The 27651-nt window shown below is 49.4% G+C and overlaps 29 non-coding genes across 29 annotated transcripts; all 29 read right to left on the bottom strand.

The window, feature by feature from the left end:
- Nucleotides 1-1242: 1242 nt before the first annotated feature.
- Nucleotides 1243-1314, bottom strand: trnaq-cug (transfer RNA glutamine (anticodon CUG)). Its single transcript has one exon. It is a non-coding gene; the product is annotated as a tRNA-Gln (tRNA).
- Nucleotides 1315-2761: 1447 nt separating this feature from the next.
- Nucleotides 2762-2834, bottom strand: trnaf-gaa (transfer RNA phenylalanine (anticodon GAA)). The gene has a single exon. It is a non-coding gene; the product is annotated as a tRNA-Phe (tRNA).
- Nucleotides 2835-3855: 1021 nt separating this feature from the next.
- On the bottom strand, nt 3856-3929 carry trnai-aau (transfer RNA isoleucine (anticodon AAU)). Its single transcript has one exon. It is a non-coding gene; the product is annotated as a tRNA-Ile (tRNA).
- Nucleotides 3930-6810: 2881 nt separating this feature from the next.
- trnaq-cug (transfer RNA glutamine (anticodon CUG)) lies at nt 6811-6882 on the bottom strand. The gene has a single exon. It is a non-coding gene; the product is annotated as a tRNA-Gln (tRNA).
- Nucleotides 6883-8031: 1149 nt separating this feature from the next.
- trnai-aau (transfer RNA isoleucine (anticodon AAU)) lies at nt 8032-8105 on the bottom strand. The gene has a single exon. It is a non-coding gene; the product is annotated as a tRNA-Ile (tRNA).
- A 97-nt stretch (nt 8106-8202) lies between these two features.
- Nucleotides 8203-8274, bottom strand: trnaq-cug (transfer RNA glutamine (anticodon CUG)). Its single transcript has one exon. It is a non-coding gene; the product is annotated as a tRNA-Gln (tRNA).
- Nucleotides 8275-9594: 1320 nt separating this feature from the next.
- On the bottom strand, nt 9595-9666 carry trnaq-cug (transfer RNA glutamine (anticodon CUG)). The gene has a single exon. It is a non-coding gene; the product is annotated as a tRNA-Gln (tRNA).
- Nucleotides 9667-10986: 1320 nt separating this feature from the next.
- Nucleotides 10987-11058, bottom strand: trnaq-cug (transfer RNA glutamine (anticodon CUG)). Its single transcript has one exon. It is a non-coding gene; the product is annotated as a tRNA-Gln (tRNA).
- Nucleotides 11059-12378: 1320 nt separating this feature from the next.
- trnaq-cug (transfer RNA glutamine (anticodon CUG)) lies at nt 12379-12450 on the bottom strand. Its single transcript has one exon. It is a non-coding gene; the product is annotated as a tRNA-Gln (tRNA).
- A 1149-nt stretch (nt 12451-13599) lies between these two features.
- Nucleotides 13600-13673, bottom strand: trnai-aau (transfer RNA isoleucine (anticodon AAU)). The gene has a single exon. It is a non-coding gene; the product is annotated as a tRNA-Ile (tRNA).
- Nucleotides 13674-13770: 97 nt separating this feature from the next.
- Nucleotides 13771-13842, bottom strand: trnaq-cug (transfer RNA glutamine (anticodon CUG)). The gene has a single exon. It is a non-coding gene; the product is annotated as a tRNA-Gln (tRNA).
- Nucleotides 13843-13897: 55 nt separating this feature from the next.
- Nucleotides 13898-13970, bottom strand: trnaf-gaa (transfer RNA phenylalanine (anticodon GAA)). The gene has a single exon. It is a non-coding gene; the product is annotated as a tRNA-Phe (tRNA).
- A 1021-nt stretch (nt 13971-14991) lies between these two features.
- trnai-aau (transfer RNA isoleucine (anticodon AAU)) lies at nt 14992-15065 on the bottom strand. The gene has a single exon. It is a non-coding gene; the product is annotated as a tRNA-Ile (tRNA).
- Nucleotides 15066-15162: 97 nt separating this feature from the next.
- On the bottom strand, nt 15163-15234 carry trnaq-cug (transfer RNA glutamine (anticodon CUG)). Its single transcript has one exon. It is a non-coding gene; the product is annotated as a tRNA-Gln (tRNA).
- A 1149-nt stretch (nt 15235-16383) lies between these two features.
- On the bottom strand, nt 16384-16457 carry trnai-aau (transfer RNA isoleucine (anticodon AAU)). The gene has a single exon. It is a non-coding gene; the product is annotated as a tRNA-Ile (tRNA).
- A 97-nt stretch (nt 16458-16554) lies between these two features.
- On the bottom strand, nt 16555-16626 carry trnaq-cug (transfer RNA glutamine (anticodon CUG)). Its single transcript has one exon. It is a non-coding gene; the product is annotated as a tRNA-Gln (tRNA).
- Nucleotides 16627-17775: 1149 nt separating this feature from the next.
- On the bottom strand, nt 17776-17849 carry trnai-aau (transfer RNA isoleucine (anticodon AAU)). The gene has a single exon. It is a non-coding gene; the product is annotated as a tRNA-Ile (tRNA).
- Nucleotides 17850-17946: 97 nt separating this feature from the next.
- On the bottom strand, nt 17947-18018 carry trnaq-cug (transfer RNA glutamine (anticodon CUG)). The gene has a single exon. It is a non-coding gene; the product is annotated as a tRNA-Gln (tRNA).
- Nucleotides 18019-19167: 1149 nt separating this feature from the next.
- trnai-aau (transfer RNA isoleucine (anticodon AAU)) lies at nt 19168-19241 on the bottom strand. The gene has a single exon. It is a non-coding gene; the product is annotated as a tRNA-Ile (tRNA).
- A 97-nt stretch (nt 19242-19338) lies between these two features.
- Nucleotides 19339-19410, bottom strand: trnaq-cug (transfer RNA glutamine (anticodon CUG)). Its single transcript has one exon. It is a non-coding gene; the product is annotated as a tRNA-Gln (tRNA).
- Nucleotides 19411-20559: 1149 nt separating this feature from the next.
- Nucleotides 20560-20633, bottom strand: trnai-aau (transfer RNA isoleucine (anticodon AAU)). The gene has a single exon. It is a non-coding gene; the product is annotated as a tRNA-Ile (tRNA).
- A 722-nt stretch (nt 20634-21355) lies between these two features.
- trnai-aau (transfer RNA isoleucine (anticodon AAU)) lies at nt 21356-21429 on the bottom strand. Its single transcript has one exon. It is a non-coding gene; the product is annotated as a tRNA-Ile (tRNA).
- Nucleotides 21430-21526: 97 nt separating this feature from the next.
- On the bottom strand, nt 21527-21598 carry trnaq-cug (transfer RNA glutamine (anticodon CUG)). Its single transcript has one exon. It is a non-coding gene; the product is annotated as a tRNA-Gln (tRNA).
- A 1149-nt stretch (nt 21599-22747) lies between these two features.
- trnai-aau (transfer RNA isoleucine (anticodon AAU)) lies at nt 22748-22821 on the bottom strand. Its single transcript has one exon. It is a non-coding gene; the product is annotated as a tRNA-Ile (tRNA).
- A 97-nt stretch (nt 22822-22918) lies between these two features.
- trnaq-cug (transfer RNA glutamine (anticodon CUG)) lies at nt 22919-22990 on the bottom strand. Its single transcript has one exon. It is a non-coding gene; the product is annotated as a tRNA-Gln (tRNA).
- A 55-nt stretch (nt 22991-23045) lies between these two features.
- trnaf-gaa (transfer RNA phenylalanine (anticodon GAA)) lies at nt 23046-23118 on the bottom strand. Its single transcript has one exon. It is a non-coding gene; the product is annotated as a tRNA-Phe (tRNA).
- Nucleotides 23119-24139: 1021 nt separating this feature from the next.
- Nucleotides 24140-24213, bottom strand: trnai-aau (transfer RNA isoleucine (anticodon AAU)). The gene has a single exon. It is a non-coding gene; the product is annotated as a tRNA-Ile (tRNA).
- A 97-nt stretch (nt 24214-24310) lies between these two features.
- Nucleotides 24311-24382, bottom strand: trnaq-cug (transfer RNA glutamine (anticodon CUG)). Its single transcript has one exon. It is a non-coding gene; the product is annotated as a tRNA-Gln (tRNA).
- A 1320-nt stretch (nt 24383-25702) lies between these two features.
- On the bottom strand, nt 25703-25774 carry trnaq-cug (transfer RNA glutamine (anticodon CUG)). Its single transcript has one exon. It is a non-coding gene; the product is annotated as a tRNA-Gln (tRNA).
- Between the last annotated feature and the right edge of the window lie 1877 nt (nt 25775-27651).

Raw genomic sequence — 27651 nt, 5'->3', positions numbered from 1 at the left:
GGGACTTTTAGATCTTCAGTCTAACGCTCTCCCAACTGAGCTATTCCGGCACAACCGTGAGCTCCACTCTTGCCGTTTTCTGCCTCTTTCTTTGGAGCCCATCTCCCCACCTGAGCCACATGCAGTGAATGTCAACCTGGAGTAGCAGCAAGCTATGAGAAGTGTCCGATTTTAAGCCATAGTACAGTACACGAGTCAGGTGAGAGGCTCTTCTCAAGCTAACACGAGACTGTTGCTCAACAAAGACAATATGTCAGACAGTGGAATGTGTGAGAAAGTGCACAGATGCAAGGATGGGCAAGAAGGCGGTCAGAAGTGTGAAGCTGAGATGCCTCTGTGTAGTTTTTAGCTAGGGGAACTGTAATGAGCCAGCCTCAGGGCTCCGCTTGCCAGGGGTTGAGCGGAAATGTGGAGTACCTGTCTTGAGATAAGACTGAATTAGCTGGAGTTCAGCGCTGAGTGTACAGTTATTAAAAGAGCCGCTTTGCATTGGCCGGGAATCGAACCCGGGCCTCCCGCGTGGCAGGCGAGAATTCTACCACTGAACCACCCATGCAAACACACGAGACCGGCTTTCCGCCGAAAGACCGGAAAAATTGCTAAAGCAAAAACGGAGTGATGACAGCTCATTTCACACAACTGTTAAGATCAACGGAGTATTTATAAATTGAAGTGCTTGAAGCACAAGAACTCTGGGACCTTCTAGTGGAAGTGCTGCTTCGGGATGCTTGACAACTCCGTCGACTTTTCCAATAAATGCCTCCAAAAAAGCTCGTTCCATCAGAAACTTGTAAACAACACCAGAAGGCAGCATGGTTTTACAGTGCGGGTTGGATTTTTCTTCAAGAACTACTACGCTCTTTGAGCAAATTGTGTATGTAGACGTACACTTTGCCAGTCCACTTGCTGCAGAATTGTCAGCTAAGAGAAATGCGTGTATCCTCCATTTCTTTTTCTCACCACGACGCAGGTGAATCTGGCACGACTGTGTTCTTATAATCACGTCGGACACTTTCATTTTCCTTACCTCTGATCTCCAAGCACTCCGACCACCGGGAGAAAGAGAAAGCGTGGCCCGTATGGGGATCGAACCCATGACCTTGGCGTTATTAGCACCACGCTCTAACCAGCTGAGCTAACCAGCCAAGCGGCAGAAAAGGTCGGCTACACCACATGCAAAAAGTGCAAAAGAAACGTTTTTGGGCAAGAGTGCGCCTTGGGGCGCAAAACTGAGCCCATGACAGGTCCCACCGAGATTTGAACTCGGATCGCTGGATTCAGAGCCCAGAGTGCTAACCATTACACCATGGAACCAGCGGGTACATCGCAGCCCAAGGCGGAGACGAGCTCCAAGACTCACGTCACGTGCTGCCAGAACCCGGGATTGAACCAGGGACTTTTAGATCTTCAGTCTAACGCTCTCCCAACTGAGCTATTCCGGCACAACCGTGAGCTCCACTCTTGCCGTTTTCTGCCTCTTTCTTTGGAGCCCATCTCCCCACCTGAGCCACATGCAGTGAATGTCAACCTGGAGTAGCAGCAAGCTATGAGAAGTGTCCGATTTTAAGCCATAGTACAGTACACGAGTCAGGTGAGAGGCTCTTCTCAAGCTAACACGAGACTGTTGCTCAACAAAGACAATATGTCAGACAGTGGAATGTGTGAGAAAGTGCACAGATGCAAGGATGGGCAAGAAGGCGGTCAGAAGTGTGAAGCTGAGATGCCTCTGTGTAGTTTTTAGCTAGGGGAACTGTAATGAGCCAGCCTCAGGGCTCCGCTTGCCAGGGGTTGAGCGGAAATGTGGAGTACCTGTCTTGAGATAAGACTGAATTAGCTGGAGTTCAGCGCTGAGTGTACAGTTATTAAAAGAGCCGCTTTGCATTGGCCGGGAATCGAACCCGGGCCTCCCGCGTGGCAGGCGAGAATTCTACCACTGAACCACCCATGCAAACACACGAGACCGGCTTTCCGCCGAAAGACCGGAAAAATTGCTAAAGCAAAAACGAAGTGATGACAGCTCATTTCACACAACTGTTAAGATCAACGGAGTATTTATAAATTGAAGTGCTTGAAGCACAAGAACTCTGGGACCTTCTAGTGGAAGTGCTGCTTCGGGATGCTTGACAACTCCGTCGACTTTTCCAATAAATGCCTCCAAAAAAGCTCGTTCCATCAGAAACTTGTAAACAACACCAGAAGGCAGCATGGTTTTACAGTGCGGGTTGGATTTTTCTTCAAGAACTACTACGCTCTTTGAGCAAATTGTGTATGTAGACGTACACTTTGCCAGTCCACTTGCTGCAGAATTGTCAGCTAAGAGAAATGCGTGTATCCTCCATTTCTTTTTCTCACCACGACGCAGGTGAATCTGGCACGACTGTGTTCTTATAATCACGTCGGAAACTTTCATTTTCCTTACCTCTGATCTCCAAGCACTCCGACCACCGGGAAAAAGAGAAAGCGTGGCCCATATGGGGATCGAGCCCATGACCTTCGCGTTATTAGCACCACGCTCTAACCAGCTGAGCTAACCGGCCAAGCGGCAGAAAAGGTCGGCTACACCACATGCAAAAAGTGCAAAAGAAACGTTTTTGGGCAAGAGTGCGCCTTGGGGCGCAAAACTGAGCCCATGACAGGTCCCACCGAGATTTGAACTCGGATCGCTGGATTCAGAGCCCAGAGTGCTAACCATCACACCATGGAACCAGCGGGTACATCGCAGCCCAAGGCGGAGACGAGCTCCAAGACTCACGTCACGTGCTGCCAGAACCCGGGATTGAACCAGGGACCTTTAGATCTTCAGTCTAATGCTCTACCAACTGAGCTATTCCGGCACAACCGTGAGCTCCACTCTTGCCGTTTTCTGCCTCTTTCTTTGGAGCCCATCTCCCCACCTGAGCCACATGCAGTGAATGTCAACCTGGAGTAGCAGCAAGCTATGAGAAGTGTCCGATTTTAAGCCATAGTACAGTACACGAGTCAGGTGAGAGGCTCTTCTCAAGCTAACACGAGACTGTTGCTCAACAAAGACAATATGTCAGACAGTGGAATGTGTGAGAAAGTGCACAGATGCAAGGATGGGCAAAAAGGCGGTCAGAAGTGTGAAGCTGAGATGCCTCTGTGTAGTTTTTAGCTAGGGGAACTGTAATGAGCCAGCCTCAGGGCTCCGCTTGCCAGGGGTTGAGCGGAAATGTGGAGTACCTGTCTTGAGATAAGACTGAATTAGCTGGAGTTCAGCGCTGAGTGTACAGTTATTAAAAGAGCCGCTTTGCATTGGCCGGGAATCGAACCCGGGCCTCCCGCGTGGCAGGCGAGAATTCTACCACTGAACCACCCATGCAAACACACGAGACCGGCTTTCCGCCGAAAGACCGGAAAAATTGCTAAAGCAAAAACGGAGTGATGACAGCTCATTTCACACAACTGTTAAGATCAACGGAGTATTTATAAATTGAAGTGCTTGAAGCACAAGAACTCTGGGACCTTCTAGTGGAAGTGCTGCTTCGGGATGCTTGACAACTCCGTCGACTTTTCCAATAAATGCCTCCAAAAAAGCTCGTTCCATCAGAAACTTGTAAACAACACCAGAAGGCAGCATGGTTTTACAGTGCGGGTTGGATTTTTCTTCAAGAACTACTACGCTCTTTGAGCAAATTGTGTATGTAGACGTACACTTTGCCAGTCCACTTGCTGCAGAATTGTCAGCTAAGAGAAATGCGTGTATCCTCCATTTCTTTTTCTCACCACGACGCAGGTGAATCTGGCACGACTGTGTTCTTATAATCACGTCGGACACTTTCATTTTCCTTACCTCTGATCTCCAAGCACTCCGACCACCGGGAGAAAGAGAAAGCGTGGCCCGTATGGGGATCGAACCCATGACCTTGGCGTTATTAGCACCACGCTCTGACCAGCTGAGCTAACCGGCCAAGCGGCAGAAAAGGTCGGCTACACCACATGCAAAAAGTGCAAAAGAAACGTTTTTGGGCAAGAGTGCGCCTTGGGGCGCAAAACTGAGCCCATGACAGGTCCCACCGAGATTTGAACTTGGATCGCTGGATTCAGAGCCCAGAGTGCTAACCATTACACCATGGAACCAGCGGGTACATCGCAGCCCAAGGCGGAGACGAGCTCCAAGACTCACGTCACGTGCTGCCAGAACCCGGGATTGAACCAGGGACCTTTAGATCTTCAGTCTAACGTTCTCCCAACTGAGCTATTCCGGCACAACCGTGAGCGCCACTCTTGCCGTTTTCTGCCTCTTTCTTTGGAGCCCATCTCCCCACCTGAGCCACATGCAGTGAATGTCAACCTGGAGCAGCAGCAAGCTATGAGAAGTGTCCGATTTTAAGCCATAGTACGGTACATGAGTCAGATGAGAGGCTCTTCTCAAGCTAACACGAGACTGTTGCTCAACAAAGACAATATGTCAGACAGTGGAATGTGTGAGAAAGTGCACAGATGCAAGGATGGGCAAGAAGGCGGTCAGAAGTGTGAAGCTGAGATGCCTCTGTGTAGTTTTTAGCTAGGGGAACTGTAATGAGCCAGCCTCAGGGCTCCGCTTGCCAGGGGTTGAGCGGAAATGTGGAGTACCTGTCTTGAGATAAGACTGAATTAGCTGGAGTTCAGCGCTGAGTGTACAGTTATTAAAAGAGCGGCTTTGCATTGGCCGGGAATCGAACCCGGGCCTCCCGCGTGGCAGGCGAGAATTCTACCACTGAACCACCCATGCAAACACACGAGACCGGCTTTCCGCCGAAAGACCGGAAAAATTGCTAAAGCAAAAACGGAGCGATGACAGCTCATTTCACACAACTGTTAAGATCAACGGAGTATTTATAAATTGAAGTGCTTGAAGCACAAGAACTCTGGGACCTTCTAGTGGAAGTGCTGCTTCGGGATGCTTGACAACTCCGTCGACTTTTCCAATAAATGCCTCCAAAAAAGCTCGTTCCATCAGAAACTTGTAAACAACACCAGAAGGCAGCATGGTTTTACAGTGCGGGTTGGATTTTTCTTCAAGAACTACTACGCTCTTTGAGCAAATTGTGTATGTAGACGTACACTTTGCCAGTCCACTTGCTGCAGAATTGTCAGCTAAGAGAAATGCGTGTATCCTCCATTTCTTTTTCTCACCACGACGCAGGTGAATCTGGCACGACTGTGTTCTTATAATCACGTCGGACACTTTCATTTTCCTTACCTCTGATCTCCAAGCACTCCGACCACCGGGAGAAAGAGAAAGCGTGGCCCGTATGGGGATCGATCCCATGACCTTGGCGTTATTAGCACCACGCTCTAAGCAGCTGAGCTAACCGGCCAAGCGGCAGAAAAGGTCGGCTACACCACATGCAAAAAGTGCAAAAGAAACGTTTTTGGGCAAGAGTGCGCCTTGGGGCGCAAAACTGAGCCCATGACAGGTCCCACCGAGATTTGAACTTGGATCGCTGGATTCAGAGCCCAGAGTGCTAACCATTACACCATGGAACCAGCGGGTACATCGCAGCCCAAGGCGGAGACGAGCTCCAAGACTCACGTCACGTGCTGCCAGAACCCGGGATTGAACCAGGGACCTTTAGATCTTCAGTCTAACGTTCTCCCAACTGAGCTATTCCGGCACAACCGTGAGCGCCACTCTTGCCGTTTTCTGCCTCTTTCTTTGGAGCCCATCTCCCCACCTGAGCCACATGCAGTGAATGTCAACCTGGAGCAGCAGCAAGCTATGAGAAGTGTCCGATTTTAAGCCATAGTACGGTACATGAGTCAGATGAGAGGCTCTTCTCAAGCTAACACGAGACTGTTGCTCAACAAAGACAATATGTCAGACAGTGGAATGTGTGAGAAAGTGCACAGATGCAAGGATGGGCAAGAAGGCGGTCAGAAGTGTGAAGCTGAGATGCCTCTGTGTAGTTTTTAGCTAGGGGAACTGTAATGAGCCAGCCTCAGGGCTCCGCTTGCCAGGGGTTGAGCGGAAATGTGGAGTACCTGTCTTGAGATAAGACTGAATTAGCTGGAGTTCAGCGCTGAGTGTACAGTTATTAAAAGAGCGGCTTTGCATTGGCCGGGAATCGAACCCGGGCCTCCCGCGTGGCAGGCGAGAATTCTACCACTGAACCACCCATGCAAACACACGAGACCGGCTTTCCGCCGAAAGACCGGAAAAATTGCTAAAGCAAAAACGGAGCGATGACAGCTCATTTCACACAACTGTTAAGATCAACGGAGTATTTATAAATTGAAGTGCTTGAAGCACAAGAACTCTGGGACCTTCTAGTGGAAGTGCTGCTTCGGGATGCTTGACAACTCCGTCGACTTTTCCAATAAATGCCTCCAAAAAAGCTCGTTCCATCAGAAACTTGTAAACAACACCAGAAGGCAGCATGGTTTTACAGTGCGGGTTGGATTTTTCTTCAAGAACTACTACGCTCTTTGAGCAAATTGTGTATGTAGACGTACACTTTGCCAGTCCACTTGCTGCAGAATTGTCAGCTAAGAGAAATGCGTGTATCCTCCATTTCTTTTTCTCACCACGACGCAGGTGAATCTGGCACGACTGTGTTCTTATAATCACGTCGGACACTTTCATTTTCCTTACCTCTGATCTCCAAGCACTCCGACCACCGGGAGAAAGAGAAAGCGTGGCCCGTATGGGGATCGATCCCATGACCTTGGCGTTATTAGCACCACGCTCTAACCAGCTGAGCTAACCAGCCAAGCGGCAGAAAAGGTCGGCTACACCACATGCAAAAAGTGCAAAAGAAACGTTTTTGGGCAAGAGTGCGCCTTGGGGCGCAAAACTGAGCCCATGACAGGTCCCACCGAGATTTGAACTCGGATCGCTGGATTCAGAGCCCAGAGTGCTAACCATTACACCATGGAACCAGCGGGTACATCGCAGCCCAAGGCGGAGACGAGCTCCAAGACTCACGTCACGTGCTGCCAGAACCCGGGATTGAACCAGGGACTTTTAGATCTTCAGTCTAACGCTCTCCCAACTGAGCTATTCCGGCACAACCGTGAGCTCCACTCTTGCCGTTTTCTGCCTCTTTCTTTGGAGCCCATCTCCCCACCTGAGCCACATGCAGTGAATGTCAACCTGGAGTAGCAGCAAGCTATGAGAAGTGTCCGATTTTAAGCCATAGTACAGTACACGAGTCAGGTGAGAGGCTCTTCTCAAGCTAACACGAGACTGTTGCTCAACAAAGACAATATGTCAGACAGTGGAATGTGTGAGAAAGTGCACAGATGCAAGGATGGGCAAGAAGGCGGTCAGAAGTGTGAAGCTGAGATGCCTCTGTGTAGTTTTTAGCTAGGGGAACTGTAATGAGCCAGCCTCAGGGCTCCGCTTGCCAGGGGTTGAGCGGAAATGTGGCGTACCTGTCTTGAGATAAGACTGAATTAGCTGGAGTTCAGCGCTGAGTGTACAGTTATTAAAAGAGCCGCTTTGCATTGGCCGGGAATCGAACCCGAGCCTCCCGCGTGGCAGGCGAGAATTCTACCACTGAACCACCCATGCAAACACACGAGACCGGCTTTCCGCCGAAAGACCGGAAAAATTGATAAAGCAAAAACGGAGCGATGACAGCTCATTTCACACAACTGTTAAGATCAACGGAGTATTTATAAATTGAAGTGCTTGAAGCACAAGAACTCTGGGACCTTCTAGTGGAAGTGCTGCTTCGGGATGCTTGACAACTCCGTCGACTTTTCCAATAAATGCCTCCAAAAAAGCTCGTTCCATCAGAAACTTGTAAACAACACCAGAAGGCAGCATGGTTTTACAGTGCGGGTTGGATTTTTCTTCAAGAACTACTACGCTCTTTGAGCAAATTGTGTATGTAGACGTACACTTTGCCAGTCCACTTGCTGCAGAATTGTCAGCTAAGAGAAATGCGTGTATCCTCCATTTCTTTTTCTCACCACGACGCAGGTGAATCTGGCACGACTGTGTTCTTATAATCACGTCGGACACTTTCATTTTCCTTACCTCTGATCTCCAAGCACTCCGACCACCGGGAGAAAGAGAAAGCGTGGCCCGTATGGGGATCGAACCCATGACCTTGGCGTTATTAGCACCACGCTCTGACCAGCTGAGCTAACCGGCCAAGCGGCAGAAAAGGTCGGCTACACCACATGCAAAAAGTGGAAAAGAAACGTTTTTGGGCAAGAGTGCGCCTTGGGGCGCAAAACTGAGCCCATGACAGGTCCCACCGAGATTTGAACTCGGATCGCTGGATTCAGAGCCCAGAGTGCTAACCATTACACCATGGAACCAGCGGGTACATCGCAGCCCAAGGCGGAGACGAGCTCCAAGACTCACGTCACGTGCTGCCAGAACCCGGGATTGAACCAGGGACCTTTAGATCTTCAGTCTAACGTTCTCCCAACTGAGCTATTCCGGCACAACCGTGAGCGCCACTCTTGCCGTTTTCTGCCTCTTTCTTTGGAGCCCATCTCCCCACCTGAGCCACATGCAGTGAATGTCAACCTGGAGCAGCAGCAAGCTATGAGAAGTGTCCGATTTTAAGCCATAGTACGGTACATGAGTCAGATGAGAGGCTCTTCTCAAGCTAACACGAGACTGTTGCTCAACAAAGACAATATGTCAGACAGTGGAATGTGTGAGAAAGTGCACAGATGCAAGGATGGGCAAGAAGGCGGTCAGAAGTGTGAAGCTGAGATGCCTCTGTGTAGTTTTTAGCTAGGGGAACTGTAATGAGCCAGCCTCAGGGCTCCGCTTGCCAGGGGTTGAGCGGAAATGTGGAGTACCTGTCTTGAGATAAGACTGAATTAGCTGGAGTTCAGCGCTGAGTGTACAGTTATTAAAAGAGCGGCTTTGCATTGGCCGGGAATCGAACCCGGGCCTCCCGCGTGGCAGGCGAGAATTCTACCACTGAACCACCCATGCAAACACACGAGACCGGCTTTCCGCCGAAAGACCGGAAAAATTGCTAAAGCAAAAACGGAGCGATGACAGCTCATTTCACACAACTGTTAAGATCAACGGAGTATTTATAAATTGAAGTGCTTGAAGCACAAGAACTCTGGGACCTTCTAGTGGAAGTGCTGCTTCGGGATGCTTGACAACTCCGTCGACTTTTCCAATAAATGCCTCCAAAAAAGCTCGTTCCATCAGAAACTTGTAAACAACACCAGAAGGCAGCATGGTTTTACAGTGCGGGTTGGATTTTTCTTCAAGAACTACTACGCTCTTTGAGCAAATTGTGTATGTAGACGTACACTTTGCCAGTCCACTTGCTGCAGAATTGTCAGCTAAGAGAAATGCGTGTATCCTCCATTTCTTTTTCTCACCACGACGCAGGTGAATCTGGCACGACTGTGTTCTTATAATCACGTCGGACACTTTCATTTTCCTTACCTCTGATCTCCAAGCACTCCGACCACCGGGAGAAAGAGAAAGCGTGGCCCGTATGGGGATCGATCCCATGACCTTGGCGTTATTAGCACCACGCTCTAAGCAGCTGAGCTAACCGGCCAAGCGGCAGAAAAGGTCGGCTACACCACATGAAAATAGTGCAAAAGAAACGTTTTTGGGCAAGAGTGCGCCTTGGGGCGCAAAACTGAGCCCATGACAGGTCCCACCGAGATTTGAACTCGGATCGCTGGATTCAGAGCCCAGAGTGCTAACCATTACACCATGGAACCAGTGGGTACATCGCAGCCCAAGGCGGAGACGAGCTCCAAGACTCACGTCACGTGCTGCCAGAACCCGGGATTGAACCAGGGACCTTTAGATCTTCAGTCTAACGCTCTCCCAACTGAGCTATTCCGGGACAACCGTGAGCTCCACTCTTTCCGTGTTCTGCCTCTTTCTTTGGAGCCCATCTCCCCACCTGAGCCACATGCAGTGAATGTCAACCTGGAGCAGCAGCAAGCTATGAGAAGTGTCCGATTTTAAGCCATAGTACGGTACACGAGTCAGGTGAGAGGCTCTTCTCAAGCTAACACGAGACTGTTGCTCAACAAAGACAATATGTCAGACAGTGGAATGTGTGAGAAAGTGCACAGATGCAAGGATGGGCAAGAAGGCGGTCAGAAGTGTGAAGCTGAGATGCCTCTGTGTAGTTTTTAGCTAGGGGAACTGTAATGAGCCAGCCTCAGGGCTCCGCTTGCCAGGGGTTGAGCGGAAATGTGGAGTACCTGTCTTGAGATAAGACTGAATTAGCTGGAGTTCAGCGCTGAGTGTACAGTTATTAAAAGAGCCGCTTTGCATTGGCCGGGAATCGAACCCGGGCCTCCCGCGTGGCAGGCGAGAATTCTACCACTGAACCACCCATGCAAACACACGAGACCGGCTTTCCGCCGAAAGACCGGAAAAATTGCTAAAGCAAAAACGGAGCGATGACAGCTCATTTCACACAACTGTTAAGATCAACGGAGTATTTATAAATTGAAGTGCTTGAAGCACAAGAACTCTGGGACCTTCTAGTGGAAGTGCTGCTTCGGGATGCTTGACAACTCCGTCGACTTTTCCAATAAATGCCTCCAAAAAAGCTCGTTCCATCAGATACTTGTAAACAACACCAGAAGGCAGCATGGTTTTACAGTGCGGGTTGGATTTTTCTTCAAGAACTACTACGCTCTTTGAGCAAATTGTGTATGTAGACGTACACTTTGCCAGTGCACTTGCTGCAGAATTGTCAGCTAAGAGAAATGCGTGTATCCTCCATTTCTTTTTCTCACCACGACGCAGGTGAATCTGGCACAACTGTGTTCTTATAATCACGTCGGACACTTTCATTTTCCTTACCTCTGATCTCCAAGCACTCCGACCACCGGGAGAAAGAGAAAGCGTGGCCCGTATGGGGATCGAACCCATGACCTTGGCATTATTAGCACCACGCTCTAACCAGCTGAGCTAACCAGCCAAGCGGCAGAAAAGGTCGGCTACACCACATGCAAAAAGTGCAAAAGAAACGTTTTTGGGCAAGAGTGCGCCTTGGGGCGCAAAACTGAGCCCATGACAGGTCCCACCGAGATTTGAACTCGGATCGCTGGATTCAGAGCCCAGAGTGCTAACCATTACACCATGGAACCAGCGGGTACATCGCAGCCCAAGGCGGAGACGAGCTCCAAGACTCACGTCACGTGCTGCCAGAACCCGGGATTGAACCAGGGACTTTTAGATCTTCAGTCTAACGCTCTCCCAACTGAGCTATTCCGGCACAACCGTGAGCTCCACTCTTGCCGTTTTCTGCCTCTTTCTTTGGAGCCCATCTCCCCACCTGAGCCACATGCAGTGAATGTCAACCTGGAGTAGCAGCAAGCTATGAGAAGTGTCCGATTTTAAGCCATAGTACAGTACACGAGTCAGGTGAGAGGCTCTTCTCAAGCTAACACGAGACTGTTGCTCAACAAAGACAATATGTCAGACAGTGGAATGTGTGAGAAAGTGCACAGATGCAAGGATGGGCAAGAAGGCGGTCAGAAGTGTGAAGCTGAGATGCCTCTGTGTAGTTTTTAGCTAGGGGAACTGTAATGAGCCAGCCTCAGGGCTCCGCTTGCCAGGGGTTGAGCGGAAATGTGGCGTACCTGTCTTGAGATAAGACTGAATTAGCTGGAGTTCAGCGCTGAGTGTACAGTTATTAAAAGAGCCGCTTTGCATTGGCCGGGAATCGAACCCGGGCCTCCCGCGTGGCAGGCGAGAATTCTACCACTGAACCACCCATGCAAACACACGAGACCGGCTTTCCGCCGAAAGACCGGAAAAATTGATAAAGCAAAAACGGAGCGATGACAGCTCATTTCACACAACTGTTAAGATCAACGGAGTATTTATAAATTGAAGTGCTTGAAGCACAAGAACTCTGGGACCTTCTAGTGGAAGTGCTGCTTCGGGATGCTTGACAACTCCGTCGACTTTTCCAATAAATGCCTCCAAAAAAGCTCGTTCCATCAGAAACTTGTAAACAACACCAGAAGGCAGCATGGTTTTACAGTGCGGGTTGGATTTTTCTTCAAGAACTACTACGCTCTTTGAGCAAATTGTGTATGTAGACGTACACTTTGCCAGTCCACTTGCTGCAGAATTGTCAGCTAAGAGAAATGCGTGTATCCTCCATTTCTTTTTCTCACCACGACGCAGGTGAATCTGGCACGACTGTGTTCTTATAATCACGTCGGACACTTTCATTTTCCTTACCTCTGATCTCCAAGCACTCCGACCACCGGGAGAAAGAGAAAGCGTGGCCCGTATGGGGATCGAACCCATGACCTTGGCATTATTAGCACCACGCTCTAACCAGCTGAGCTAACCAGCCAAGCGGCAGAAAAGGTCGGCTACACCACATGCAAAAAGTGCAAAAGAAACGTTTTTGGGCAAGAGTGCGCCTTGGGGCGCAAAACTGAGCCCATGACAGGTCCCACCGAGATTTGAACTCGGATCGCTGGATTCAGAGCCCAGAGTGCTAACCATTACACCATGGAACCAGCGGGTACATCGCAGCCCAAGGCGGAGACGAGCTCCAAGACTCACGTCACGTGCTGCCAGAACCCGGGATTGAGCCAGGGACTTTTAGATCTTCAGTCTAACGCTCTCCCAACTGAGCTATTCCGGCACAACCGTGAGCTCCACTCTTGCCGTTTTCTGCCTCTTTCTTTGGAGCCCATCTCCCCACCTGAGCCACATGCAGTGAATGTCAACCTGGAGTAGCAGCAAGCTATGAGAAGTGTCCGATTTTAAGCCATAGTACAGTACACGAGTCAGGTGAGAGGCTCTTCTCAAGCTAACACGAGACTGTTGCTCAACAAAGACAATATGTCAGACAGTGGAATGTGTGAGAAAGTGCACAGATGCAAGGATGGGCAAGAAGGCGGTCAGAAGTGTGAAGCTGAGATGCCTCTGTGTAGTTTTTAGCTAGGGGAACTGTAATGAGCCAGCCTCAGGGCTCCGCTTGCCAGGGGTTGAGCGGAAATGTGGCGTACCTGTCTTGAGATAAGACTGAATTAGCTGGAGTTCAGCGCTGAGTGTACAGTTATTAAAAGAGCCGCTTTGCATTGGCCGGGAATCGAACCCGGGCCTCCCGCGTGGCAGGCGAGAATTCTACCACTGAACCACCCATGCAAACACACGAGACCGGCTTTCCGCCGAAAGACCGGAAAAATTGCTAAAGCAAAAACGGAGCGATGACAGCTCATTTCACACAACTGTTAAGATCAACGGAGTATTTATAAATTGAAGTGCTTGAAGCACAAGAACTCTGGGACCTTCTAGTGGAAGTGCTGCTTCGGGATGCTTGACAACTCCGTCGACTTTTCCAATAAATGCCTCCAAAAAAGCTCGTTCCATCAGAAACTTGTAAACAACACCAGAAGGCAGCATGGTTTTACAGTGCGGGTTGGATTTTTCTTCAAGAACTACTACGCTCTTTGAGCAAATTGTGTATGTAGACGTACACTTTGCCAGTCCACTTGCTGCAGAATTGTCAGCTAAGAGAAATGCGTGTATCCTCCATTTCTTTTTCTCACCACGACGCAGGTGAATCTGGCACGACTGTGTTCTTATAATCACGTCGGACACTTTCATTTTCCTTACCTCTGATCTCCAAGCACTCCGACCACCGGGAGAAAGAGAAAGCGTGGCCCGTATGGGGATCGAACCCATGACCTTGGCGTTATTAGCACCACGCTCTAACCAGCTGAGCTAACCGGCCAAGCGGCAGAAAAGGTCGGCTACACCACATGCAAAAAGTGCAAAAGAAATGTTTTTGGGCAAGAGTGCGCCTTGGGGCGCAAAATTGAGCACATGACAGGTCCCACCGAGATTTGAACTCGGATCGCTGGATTCAGAGCCCAGAGTGCTAACCATTACACCATGGAACCAGCGGGTACATCGCAGCCCAAGGCGGAGACGAGCTCCAAGACTCACGTCACGTGCTGCCAGAACCCGGGATTGAACCAGGGACCTTTAGATCTTCAGTCTAACGCTCTCCCAACTGAGCTATTCCGGCACAACCGTGAGCTCCACTCTTGCCGTTTTCTGCCTCTTTCTTTGGAGCCCATCTCCCCACCTGAGCCACATGCAGTGAATGTCAACCTGGAGCAGCAGCAAGCTATGAGAAGTGTCCGATTTTAAGCCATAGTACGGTACACGAGTCAGGTGAGAGGCTCTTCTCAAGCTAACACGAGACTGTTGCTCAACAAAGACAATATGTCAGACAGTGGAATGTGTGAGAAAGTGCACAGATGCAAGGATGGGCAAGAAGGCGGTCAGAAGTGTGAAGCTGAGATGCCTCTGTGTAGTTTTTAGCTAGGGGAACTGTAATGAGCCAGCCTCAGGGCTCCGCTTGCCAGGGGTTGAGCGGAAATGTGGAGTACCTGTCTTGAGATAAGACTGAATTAGCTGGAGTTCAGCGCTGAGTGTACAGTTATTAAAAGAGCCGCTTTGCATTGGCCGGGAATCGAACCCGGGCCTCCCGCGTGGCAGGCGAGAATTCTACCACTGAACCACCCATGCAAACACATGAGACCGGCTTTCCGCCGAAAGACCGGAAAAATTGCTAAAGCAAAAACGGAGTGATGACAGCTCATTTCACACAAATGTTAAGATCAACGGAGTATTTATAAATTGAAGTGCTTGAAGCACAAGAACTCTGGGACCTTCTAGTGGAAGTGCTGCTTCGGGATGCTTGACAACTCCGTCGACTTTTCCAATAAATGCCTCCAAAAAAGCTCGTTCCATCAGAAACTTGTAAACAACACCAGAAGGCAGCATGGTTTTACAGTGCGGGTTGGATTTTTCTTCAAGAACTACTACGCTCTTTGAGCAAATTGTGTATGTAGACGTACACTTTGCCAGTCCACTTGCTGCAGAATTGTCAGCTAAGAGAAATGCGTGTATCCTCCATTTCTTTTTCTCACCACGACGCAGGTGAATCTGGCACGACTGTGTTCTTATCATCACGTCGGACACTTTCATTTTCCCTACCTCTGATCTCCAAGCACTCCGACCACCGGGAGAAAGAGAAAGCGTGGCCCGTATGGGGATCGAACCCATGACCTTGGCGTTATTAGCACCACGCTCTGACCAGCTGAGCTAACCGGCCAAGCGGCAGAAAAGGTCGGCTACACCACATGCAAAAAGTGGAAAAGAAACGTTTTTGGGCAAGAGTGCGCCTTGGGGCGCAAAACTGAGCCCATGACAGGTCCCACCGAGATTTGAACTCGGATCGCTGGATTCAGAGCCCAGAGTGCTAACCATTACACCATGGAACCAGCGGGTACATCGCAGCCCAAGGCGGAGACGAGCTCCAAGACTCACGTCACGTGCTGCCAGAACCCGGGATTGAACCAGGGACCTTTAGATCTTCAGTCTAACGTTCTCCCAACTAAGCTATTCCGGCACAACCGTGAGCGCCACTCTTGCCGTTTTCTGCCTCTTTCTTTGGAGCCCATCTCCCCACCTGAGCCACATGCAGTGAATGTCAACCTGGAGCAGCAGCAAGCTATGAGAAGTGTCCGATTTTAAGCCATAGTACGGTACATGAGTCAGATGAGAGGCTCTTCTCAAGCTAACACGAGACTGTTGCTCAACAAAGACAATATGTCAGACAGTGGAATGTGTGAGAAAGTGCACAGATGCAAGGATGGGCAAGAAGGCGGTCAGAAGTGTGAAGCTGAGATGCCTCTGTGTAGTTTTTAGCTAGGGGAACTGTAATGAGCCAGCCTCAGGGCTCCGCTTGCCAGGGGTTGAGCGGAAATGTGGAGTACCTGTCTTGAGATAAGACTGAATTAGCTGGAGTTCAGCGCTGAGTGTACAGTTATTAAAAGAGCGGCTTTGCATTGGCCGGGAATCGAACCCGGGCCTCCCGCGTGGCAGGCGAGAATTCTACCACTGAACCACCCATGCAAACACACGAGACCGGCTTTCCGCCGAAAGACCGGAAAAATTGCTAAAGCAAAAACGGAGTGATGACAGCTCATTTCACACAACTGTTAAGATCAACGGAGTATTTATAAATTGAAGTGCTTGAAGCACAAGAACTCTGGGACCTTCTAGTGGAAGTGCTGCTTCGGGATGCTTGACAACTCCGTCGACTTTTCCAATAAATGCCTCCAAAAAAGCTCGTTCCATCAGAAACTTGTAAACAACACCAGAAGGCAGCATGGTTTTACAGTGCGGGTTGGATTTTTCTTCAAGAACTACTACGCTCTTTGAGCAAATTGTGTATGTAGACGTACACTTTGCCAGTCCACTTGCTGCAGAATTGTCAGCTAAGAGAAATGCGTGTATCCTCCATTTCTTTTTCTCACCACGACGCAGGTGAATCTGGCACGACTGTGTTCTTATCATCACGTCGGACACTTTCATTTTCCCTACCTCTGATCTCCAAGCACTCCGACCACCGGGAGAAAGAGAAAGCGTGGCCCGTATGGGGATCGAACCCATGACCTTGGCGTTATTAGCACCACGCTCTGACCAGCTGAGCTAACCGGCCAAGCGGCAGAAAAGGTCGGCTACACCACATGCAAAAAGTGGAAAAGAAACGTTTTTGGGCAAGAGTGCGCCTTGGGGCGCAAAACTGAGCCCATGACAGGTCCCACCGAGATTTGAACTCGGATCGCTGGATTCAGAGCCCAGAGTGCTAACCATTACACCATGGAACCAGCGGGTACATCGCAGCCCAAGGCGGAGACGAGCTCCAAGACTCACGTCACGTGCTGCCAGAACCCGGGATTGAACCAGGGACCTTTAGATCTTCAGTCTAACGTTCTCCCAACTAAGCTATTCCGGCACAACCGTGAGCGCCACTCTTGCCGTTTTCTGCCTCTTTCTTTGGAGCCCATCTCCCCACCTGAGCCACATGCAGTGAATGTCAACCTGGAGCAGCAGCAAGCTATGAGAAGTGTCCGATTTTAAGCCATAGTACGGTACATGAGTCAGATGAGAGGCTCTTCTCAAGCTAACACGAGACTGTTGCTCAACAAAGACAATATGTCAGACAGTGGAATGTGTGAGAAAGTGCACAGATGCAAGGATGGGCAAGAAGGCGGTCAGAAGTGTGAAGCTGAGATGCCTCTGTGTAGTTTTTAGCTAGGGGAACTGTAATGAGCCAGCCTCAGGGCTCCGCTTGCCAGGGGTTGAGCGGAAATGTGGAGTACCTGTCTTGAGATAAGACTGAATTAGCTGGAGTTCAGCGCTGAGTGTACAGTTATTAAAAGAGCGGCTTTGCATTGGCCGGGAATCGAACCCGGGCCTCCCGCGTGGCAGGCGAGAATTCTACCACTGAACCACCCATGCAAACACACGAGACCGGCTTTCCGCCGAAAGACCGGAAAAATTGCTAAAGCAAAAACGGAGTGATGACAGCTCATTTCACACAACTGTTAAGATCAACGGAGTATTTATAAATTGAAGTGCTTGAAGCACAAGAACTCTGGGACCTTCTAGTGGAAGTGCTGCTTCGGGATGCTTGACAACTCCGTCGACTTTTCCAATAAATGCCTCCAAAAAAGCTCGTTCCATCAGAAACTTGTAAACAACACCAGAAGGCAGCATGGTTTTACAGTGCGGGTTGGATTTTTCTTCAAGAACTACTACGCTCTTTGAGCAAATTGTGTATGTAGACGTACACTTTGCCAGTCCACTTGCTGCAGAATTGTCAGCTAAGAGAAATGCGTGTATCCTCCATTTCTTTTTCTCACCACGACGCAGGTGAATCTGGCACGACTGTGTTCTTATCATCACGTCGGACACTTTCATTTTCCCTACCTCTGATCTCCAAGCACTCCGACCACCGGGAGAAAGAGAAAGCGTGGCCCGTATGGGGATCGAACCCATGACCTTGGCGTTATTAGCACCACGCTCTGACCAGCTGAGCTAACCGGCCAAGCGGCAGAAAAGGTCGGCTACACCACATGCAAAAAGTGGAAAAGAAACGTTTTTGGGCAAGAGTGCGCCTTGGGGCGCAAAACTGAGCCCATGACAGGTCCCACCGAGATTTGAACTCGGATCGCTGGATTCAGAGCCCAGAGTGCTAACCATTACACCATGGAACCAGCGGGTACATCGCAGCCCAAGGCGGAGACGAGCTCCAAGACTCACGTCACGTGCTGCCAGAACCCGGGATTGAACCAGGGACCTTTAGATCTTCAGTCTAACGTTCTCCCAACTAAGCTATTCCGGCACAACCGTGAGCGCCACTCTTGCCGTTTTCTGCCTCTTTCTTTGGAGCCCATCTCCCCACCTGAGCCACATGCAGTGAATGTCAACCTGGAGCAGCAGCAAGCTATGAGAAGTGTCCGATTTTAAGCCATAGTACGGTACATGAGTCAGATGAGAGGCTCTTCTCAAGCTAACACGAGACTGTTGCTCAACAAAGACAATATGTCAGACAGTGGAATGTGTGAGAAAGTGCACAGATGCAAGGATGGGCAAGAAGGCGGTCAGAAGTGTGAAGCTGAGATGCCTCTGTGTAGTTTTTAGCTAGGGGAACTGTAATGAGCCAGCCTCAGGGCTCCGCTTGCCAGGGGTTGAGCGGAAATGTGGAGTACCTGTCTTGAGATAAGACTGAATTAGCTGGAGTTCAGCGCTGAGTGTACAGTTATTAAAAGAGCGGCTTTGCATTGGCCGGGAATCGAACCCGGGCCTCCCGCGTGGCAGGCGAGAGTTCTAACACTGAACCACCCATGCAAACACACGAGACCGGCTTTCCGCCGAAAGACCGGAATAATTGCTAAAGCAAAAACGGAGTGATGACAGCTCATTTCACACAACTGTTAAGATCAACGGAGTATTTATAAATTGAAGTGCTTGAAGCACAAGAACTCTGGGACCTTCTAGTGGAAGTGCTGCTTCGGGATGCTTGACAACTCCGTCGACTTTTCCAATAAATGCCTCCAAAAAAGCTCGTTCCATCAGAAACTTGTAAACAACACCAGAAGGCAGCATGGTTTTACAGTGCGGGTTGGATTTTTCTTCAAAAACTACTACGCTCTTTGAGCAAATTGTGTATGTAGACGTACACTTTGCCAGTCCACTTGCTGCAGAATTGTCAGCTAAGAGAAATGCGTGTATCCTCCATTTCTTTTTCTCACCACGACGCAGGTGAATCTGGCACGACTGTGTTCTTATCATCACGTCGGACACTTTCATTTTCCCTACCTCTGATCTCCAAGCACTCCGACCACCGGGAGAAAGAGAAAGCGTGGCCCGTATGGGGATCGAACCCATGACCTTGGCGTTATTAGCACCACGCTCTAACCAGCTGAGCTAACCGGCCAAGCGGCAGAAAAGGTCGGCTACACCACATGCAAAAAGTGCAAAAGAAACGTTTTTGGGCAAGAGTGCGCCTTGGGGCGCAAAACTGCGCCCATGACAGGTCCCACCGAGATTTGAACTCGGATCGCTGGATTCAGAGCCCAGAGTGCTAACCATTACACCATGGAACCAGCGGGTACATCGCAGCCCAAGGCGGAGACGAGCTCCAAGACTCACGTCACGTGCTGCCAGAACCCGGGATTGAACCAGGGACCTTTAGCTCTTCAGTCTAACGCTCTCCCAACTGAGCTATTCCGGCACAACCGTGAGCTCCACTCTTGCCGTTTTCTGCCTCTTTCTTTGGAGCCCATCTCCCCACCTGAGCCACATGCAGTGAATGTCAACCTGGAGCAGCAGCAAGCTATGAGAAGTGTCCGATTTTAAGCCATAGTACGGTACACGAGTCAGGTGAGAGGCTCTTCTCAAGCTAACACGAGACTGTTGCTCAACAAAGACAATATGTCAGACAGTGGAATGTGTGAGAAAGTGCACAGATGCAAGGATGGGCAAGAAGGCGGTCAGAAGTGTGAAGCTGAGATGCCTCTGTGTAGTTTTTAGCTAGGGGAACTGTAATGAGCCAGCCTCAGGGCTCCGCTTGCCAGGGGTTGAGCGGAAATGTGTAGTACCTGTCTTGAGATAAGACTGAATTAGCTGGAGTTCAGCGCTGAGTGTACAGTTATTAAAAGAGCCGCTTTGCATTGGCCGGGAAACGAACCCGGACCTACTGCATGGCAGGCGAGAATTCTACCACTGAACCACCAATGCAAACACACGAGACCGGCTTTCCGCCGAAAGACCGGAAAAATTGCTAAAGCAAAAACGGAGTGATGACAGCTCATTTCACACAACTGTTAAGATCAACGGAGTATTTATAAATTGAAGTGCTTGAAGCACAAGAACTCTGGGACCTTCTAGTGGAAGTGCTGCTTCGGGATGCTTGACAACTCCGTCGACTTTTCCAATAAATGCCTCCAAAAAAGCTCGTTCCATCAGAAACTTGTAAACAACACCAGAAGGCAGCATGGTTTTACAGTGCGGGTTGGATTTTTCTTCAAGAACTACTACGCTCTTTGAGCAAATTGTGTATGTAGACGTACACTTTGCCAGTCCACTTGCTGCAGAATTGTCAGCTAAGAGAAATGCGTGTATCCTCCATTTCTTTTTCTCACCACGACGCAGTTGAATCTGGCACGACTGTGTTCTTATCATCACGTCGGACACTTTCATTTTCCCTACCTCTGATCTCCAAGCACTCCGACCACCGGGAGAAAGAGAAAGCGTGGCCCGTATGGGGATCGAACCCATGACCTTGGCGTTATTAGCACCACGCTCTAACCAGCTGAGCTAACCGGCCAAGCGGCAGAAAAGGTCGGCTACACCACATGCAAAAAGTGCAAAAGAAACGTTTTTGGGCAAGAGTGCGCCTTGGGGCGCAAAACTGAGCCCATGACAGGTCCCACCGAGATTTGAACTCGGATCGCTGGATTCAGAGCGCTAGCCGGGAAACGAACCCGGGCCTACCGCATGGCAGGCGAGAATTCTACCACTGAACCACCAATGCAAACACAAGAGACCGGCTTTCCGCCGAAAGACCGGAAAAATTGCTAAAGCAAAAACGGAGTGATGACAGCTCATTTCACACAACTGTTAAGATCAACGGAGTATTTATAAATTGAAGTGCTTGAAGCACAAGAACTCTGGGACCTTCTAGTGGAAGTGCTGCTTCGGGATGCTTGACAACTCCGTCGACTTTTCCAATAAATGCCTCCAAAAAAGCTCGTTCCATCAGAAACTTGTAAACAACACCAGAAGGCAGCATGGTTTTACAGTGCGGGTTGGATTTTTCTTCAAGAACTACTACGCTCTTTGAGCAAATTGTGTATGTAGACGTACACTTTGCCAGTCCACTTGCTGCAGAATTGTCAGCTAAGAGAAATGCGTGTATCCTCCATTTCTTTTTCTCACCACGACGCAGGTGAATCTGGCACGACTGTGTTCTTATCATCACGTCGGACACTTTCATTTTCCCTACCTCTGATCTCCAAGCACTCCGACCACCGGGAGAAAGAGAAAGCGTGGCCCGTATGGGGATCGAACCCATGACCTTGGCGTTATTAGCACCACGCTCTAACCAGCTGAGCTAACCGGCCAAGCGGCAGAAAAGGTCGGCTACACCACATGCAAAAAGTGCAAAAGAAACGTTTTTGGGCAAGAGTGCGCCTTGGGGCGCAAAACTGAGCCCATGACAGGTCCCACCGAGATTTGAACTCGGATCGCTGGATTCAGAGCCCAGAGTGCTAACCATTACACCATGGAACCAGCGGGTACATCGCAGCCCAAGGCGGAGACGAGCTCCAAGACTCACGTCACGTGCTGCCAGAACCCGTGATTGAACCAGGGACCTTTAGATCTTCAGTCTAACGCTCTCCCAACTGAGCTATTCCGGCACAACCGTGAGCTCCACTCTTGCCGTTTTCTGCCTCTTTCTTTGGAGCCCATCTCCCCACCTGAGCCACATGCAGTGAATGTCAACCTGGAGCAGCAGCAAGCTATGAGAAGTGTCCGATTTTAAGCCATAGTACGGTACACGAGTCAGGTGAGAGGCTCTTCTCAAGCTAACACGAGACTGTTGCTCAACAAAGACAATATGTCAGACAGTGGAATGTGTGAGAAAGTGCACAGATGCAAGGATGGGCAAGAAGGCGGTCAGAAGTGTGAAGCTGAGATGCCTCTGTGTAGTTTTTAGCTAGGGGAACTGTAATGAGCCAGCCTCAGGGCTCCGCTTGCCAGGGGTTGAGCGAAAATGTGGAGTACCTGTCTTGAGATAAGACTGAATTAGCTGGAGTTCAGCGCTGAGTGTACAGTTATTAAAAGAGCCGCTTTGCATTGGCCGGGAATCGAACCCGGGCCTCCCGCGTGGCTGGCGAGAATTCTACCACTGAACCACCCATGCAAACACACGAGACCGGCTTTCCGCCGAAAGACCGGAAAAATTGCTAAAGCAAAAACGGAGTGATGACAGCTCATTTCACACAACTGTTAAGATCAATGGAGTATTTATAAATTGAAGTGCTTGAAGCACAAGAACTCTGGGACCTTCTAGTGGAAGTGCTGCTTCGGGATGCTTGACAACTCCGTCGACTTTTCCAATAAATGCCTCCAAAAAAGTTCGTTCCATCAGATACTTGTAAACAACACCAGAAGGCAGCATGGTTTTACAGTACGGGTTGGATTTTTCTTCAAGTACTACTACGCTCTTTGAGCAAATTGTGTATGTAGACGTACACTTTGCCAGTCCACTTGCTGCAGAATTGTCAGCTAAGAGAAATGCGTGTATCCTCCATTTCTTTTTCTCACCACGACGCAGGTGAATCTGGCACGACTGTGTTCTTATAATCACGTCGGACACTTTCATTTTCCTTACCTCTGATCTCCAAGCACTCCGACCACCGGGAGAAAGACAAAGCGTGGCCCGTATGGGGATCGAACCCATGACCTTGGCGTTATTAGCACCACGCTCTAACCAGCTGAGCTAACCGGCCAAGCGGCAGAAAAGGTCGGCTACACCACATGCAAAAAGTGCAAAAGAAACGTTTTTGGGCAAGAGTGCGCCTTGGGGCGCAAAACTGAGCCCATGACAGGTCCCACCGAGATTTGAACTCGGATCGCTGGATTCAGAGCCCAGAGTGCTAACCATTACACCATGGAACCAGCGGGTACATCGCAGCCCAAGGCGGAGACGAGCTCCAAGACTCACGTCACGTGCTGCCAGAACCCGGGATTGAACCAGGGACCTTTAGATCTTCAGTCTAACGCTCTCCCAACTGAGCTATTCCGGCACAACCGTGAGCTCCACTCTTGCCGTTTTCTGCCTCTTTCTTTGGAGCCCATCTCCCCACCTGAGCTACATGCAGTGAATGTCAACCTGGAGCAGCAGCAAGCTATGAGAAGTGTCCGATTTTAAGCCATAGTACGGTACACGAGTCAGGTGAGAGGCTCTTCTCAAGCTAACACGAGACTGTTGCTCAACAAAGACAATATGTCAGACAGTGGAATGTGTGAGAAAGTGCACAGATGCAAGGATGGGCAAGAAGGCGGTCAGAAGTGTGAAGCTGAGATGCCTCTGTGTAGTTTTTAGCTAGGGGAACTGTAATGAGCCAGCCTCAGGGCTCCGCTTGCCAGGGGTTGAGCGGAAATGTGGAGTACCTGTCTTGAGATAAGACTGAATTAGCTGGAGTTCAGCGCTGAGTGTACAGTTATTAAAAGAGCCGCTTTGCATTGGCCGGGAATCGAACCCGGGCCTCCCGCGTGGCAGGCGAGAATTCTACCACTGAACCACCCATGCAAACACAAGAGACCGGCTTTCCGCCGAAAGACCGGAAAAATTGCTAAAGCAAAAACGGAGTGATGACAGCTCATTTCACACAACTGTTAAGATCAACGGAGTATTTATAAATTGAAGTGCTTGAAGCACAAGAACTCTGGGACCTTCTAGTGGAAGTGCTGCTTCGGGATGCTTGACAACTCCGTCGACTTTTCCAATAAATGCCTCCAAAAAAGTTCGTTCCATCAGATACTTGTAAACAACACCAGAAGGCAGCATGGTTTTACAGTACGGGTTGGATTTTTCTTCAAGTACTACTACGCTCTTTGAGCAAATTGTGTATGTAGACGTACACTTTGCCAGTCCACTTGCTGCAGAATTGTCAGCTAAGAGAAATGCGTGTATCCTCCATTTCTTTTTCTCACCACGACGCAGGTGAATCTGGCACGACTGTGTTCTTATAATCACGTCGGACACTTTCATTTTCCTTACCTCTGATCTCCAAGCACTCCGACCACCGGGAGAAAGACAAAGCGTGGCCCGTATGGGGATCGAACCCATGACCTTGGCGTTATTAGCACCACGCTCTAACCAGCTGAGCTAACCGGCCAAGCGGCAGAAAAGGTCGGCTACACCACATGCAAAAAGTGCAAAAGAAACGTTTTTGGGCAAGAGTGGGCCTTGGGGCGCAAAACTGAGCCCATGACAGGTCCCACCGAGATTTGAACTCGGATCGCTGGATTCAGAGCCCAGAGTGCTAACCATTACACCATGGAACCAGCGGGTACATCGCAGCCCAAGGCGGAGACGAGCTCCAAGACTCACGTCACGTGCTGCCAGAACCCGTGATTGAACCAGGGACCTTTAGATCTTCAGTCTAACGCTCTCCCAACTGAGCTATTCCGGCACAACCGTGAGCTCCACTCTTGCCGTTTTCTGCCTCTTTCTTTGGAGCCCATCTCCCCACCTGAGCCACATGCAGTGAATGTCAACCTGGAGCAGCAGCAAGCTATGAGAAGTGTCCGATTTTAAGCCATAGTACGGTACACGAGTCAGGTGAGAGGCTCTTCTCAAGCTAACACGAGACTGTTGCTCAACAAAGACAATATGTCAGACAGTGGAATGTGTGAGAAAGTGCACAGATGCAAGGATGGGCAAGAAGGCGGTCAGAAGTGTGAAGCTGAGATGCCTCTGTGTAGTTTTTAGCTAGGGGAACTGTAATGAGCCAGCCTCAGGGCTCCGCTTGCCAGGGGTTGAGCGGAAATGTGGAGTACCTGTCTTGAGATAAGACTGAATTAGCTGGAGTTCAGCGCTGAGTGTACAGTTATTAAAAGAGCCGCTTTGCATTGGCCGGGAATCGAACCCGGGCCTCCCGCGTGGCAGGCGAGAATTCTACCACTGAACCACCCATGCAAACACAAGAGACCGGCTTTCCGCCGAAAGACCGGAAAAATTGCTAAAGCAAAAACGGAGTGATGACAGCTCATTTCACACAACTGTTAAGATCAACGGAGTATTTATAAATTGAAGTGCTTGAAGCACAAGAACTCTGGGACCTTCTAGTGGAAGTGCTGCTTCGGGATGCTTGACAACTCCGTCGACTTTTCCAATAAATGCCTCCAAAAAAGTTCGTTCCATCAGATACTTGTAAACAACACCAGAAGGCAGCATGGTTTTACAGTGCGGGTTGGATTTTTCTTCAAGTACTACTACGCTCTTTGAGCAAATTGTGTATGTAGACGTACACTTTGCCAGTCCACTTGCTGCAGAATTGTCAGCTAAGAGAAATGCGTGTATCCTCCATTTCTTTTTCTCACCACGACGCAGGTGAATCTGGCACGACTGTGTTCTTATAATCACGTCGGACACTTTCATTTTCCTTACCTCTGATCTCCAAGCACTCCGACCACCGGGAGAAAGACAAAGCGTGGCCCGTATGGGGATCGAATCCATGACCTTCGCGTTATTAGCACCACGCTCTAACCAGCTGAGCTAACCGGCCAAGCGGCAGAAAAGGTCGGCTACACCACATGCAAAAAGTGCAAAAGAAACGTTTTTGGGCAAGAGTGCGCCTTGGGGCGCAAAACTGAGCCCATGACAGGTCCCACCGAGATTTGAACTCGGATCGCTGGATTCAGAGCCCAGAGTGCTAACCATTACACCATGGAACCAGCGGGTACATCGCAGCCCAAGGCGGAGACGAGCTCCAAGACTCACGTCACGTGCTGCCAGAACCCGGGATTGAACCAGGGATCTTTAGATCTTCAGTCTAACGCTCTCCCAACTGAGCTATTCCGGCACAACCGTGAGCTCCACTCTTGCCGTTTTCTGCCTCTTTCTTTGGAGCCCATCTCCCCACCTGAGCCACATGCAGTGAATGTCAACCTGGAGCAGCAGCAAGCTATGAGAAGTGTCCGATTTTAAGCCATAGTACGGTACACGAGTCAGGTGAGAGGCTCTTCTCAAGCTAACACGAGACTGTTGCTCAACAAAGACAATATGTCAGACAGTGGAATGTGTGAGAAAGTGCACAGATGCAAGGATGGGCAAGAAGGCGGTCAGAAGTGTGAAGCTGAGATGCCTCTGTGTAGTTTTTAGCTAGGGGAACTGTAATGAGCCAGCCTCAGGGCTCCGCTTGCCAGGGGTTGAGCGAAAATGTGGAGTACCTGTCTTGAGATAAGACTGAATTAGCTGGAGTTCAGCGCTGAGTGTACAGTTATTAAAAGAGCCGCTTTGCATTGGCCGGGAATTGAACCCGGGCCTCCCGCGTGGCAGGCGAGAATTCTACCACTGAACCACCCATGCAAACACACGAGACCGGCTTTCCGCCGAAAGAGTGGAAAAATTGCTAAAGCAAAAACGGAGTGATGACAGCTCATTTCACACAACTGTTAAGATCAATGGAGTATTTATAAATTGAAGTGCTTGAAGCACAAGAACTCTGGGACCTTCTAGTGGAAGTGCTGCTTCGGGATGCTTGACAACTCCGTCGACTTTTCCAATAAATGCCTCCAAAAAAGTTCGTTCCATCAGATACTTGTAAACAACACCAGAAGGCAGCATGGTTTTACAGTGCGGGTTGGATTTTTCTTCAAGTACTACTACGCTCTTTGAGCAAATTGTGTATGTAGACGTACACTTTGCCAGTCCACTTGCTGCAGAATTGTCAGCTAAGAGAAATGCGTGTATCCTCCATTTCTTTTTCTCACCACGACGCAGGTGAATCTGGCACGACTGTGTTCTTTTTGTAACCAAGGTTAATATCACCCCCACACTTTAACGTTGCCGTAATGTGGGCTTTTCATATCTGGGTCAGTAATTAGGTCTAGGTTCAACTCTCGGAGTGAATTGGTCACAACCACTAGTCGACAGGGAAAAACAGTAACAATTTTTTATTAACAATATTCCACGAGAATGACAATCACGTTCGGAACAACGAAATAAGAATGAAATAAGAATAAACAATTCCTCCCTCCCTACAATAGTCCGTCAGAACATATGCAGTTCAGTTCACTTTAAATTCTCTGGTATACATATATAAAAATACTAACCAAGTAGTTTACAAATAAAACAAAGAAATATATTAGGAGATCTCATCTATCTTATCTGCGCCCAGGAGAAAACTGCATCCGCCGACTGGGAGGTAGGCTGACTGGTTTCGAACGTAGCTGGGCACTTCACAGCTCTAATACGTAGAATCGGTGGCTCGCCATCACATGTCGCAGAATATAACAAAGAAAAGAAAAGAAATCCAATCGGAGAATCGCTCGAAAGTTAACCCAACTAGATAATGCAACACGAGCGCTTCTGGTGCACTTATCAATGACAATAATTAAAATTTACTTTTAAACATAAACCCTTTTTTTTCTTTCTTTCTTTCTCTTCTCTCACCTGATGCATAAATCAGCTTTTTCACCTGCAGCCGCTTCTCTTATCTCTCCCTTTCTTTTTTTTTCCCGCGATCAGAGAGACAACTCAGTTAACCCGGGCGATAGCGATAAAAAAGCTCAACCGAATTAAAGACAGTGCCATCTATAGGACTGGAGAA

This window comes from Brienomyrus brachyistius, chromosome 16 (assembly GCF_023856365.1).
Source record: "Brienomyrus brachyistius isolate T26 chromosome 16, BBRACH_0.4, whole genome shotgun sequence".
In the NCBI taxonomy this organism is placed as follows: Eukaryota; Metazoa; Chordata; class Actinopteri; order Osteoglossiformes; family Mormyridae; genus Brienomyrus; species Brienomyrus brachyistius.
This window is presented reverse-complemented; position numbering and strand designations above follow the sequence as displayed.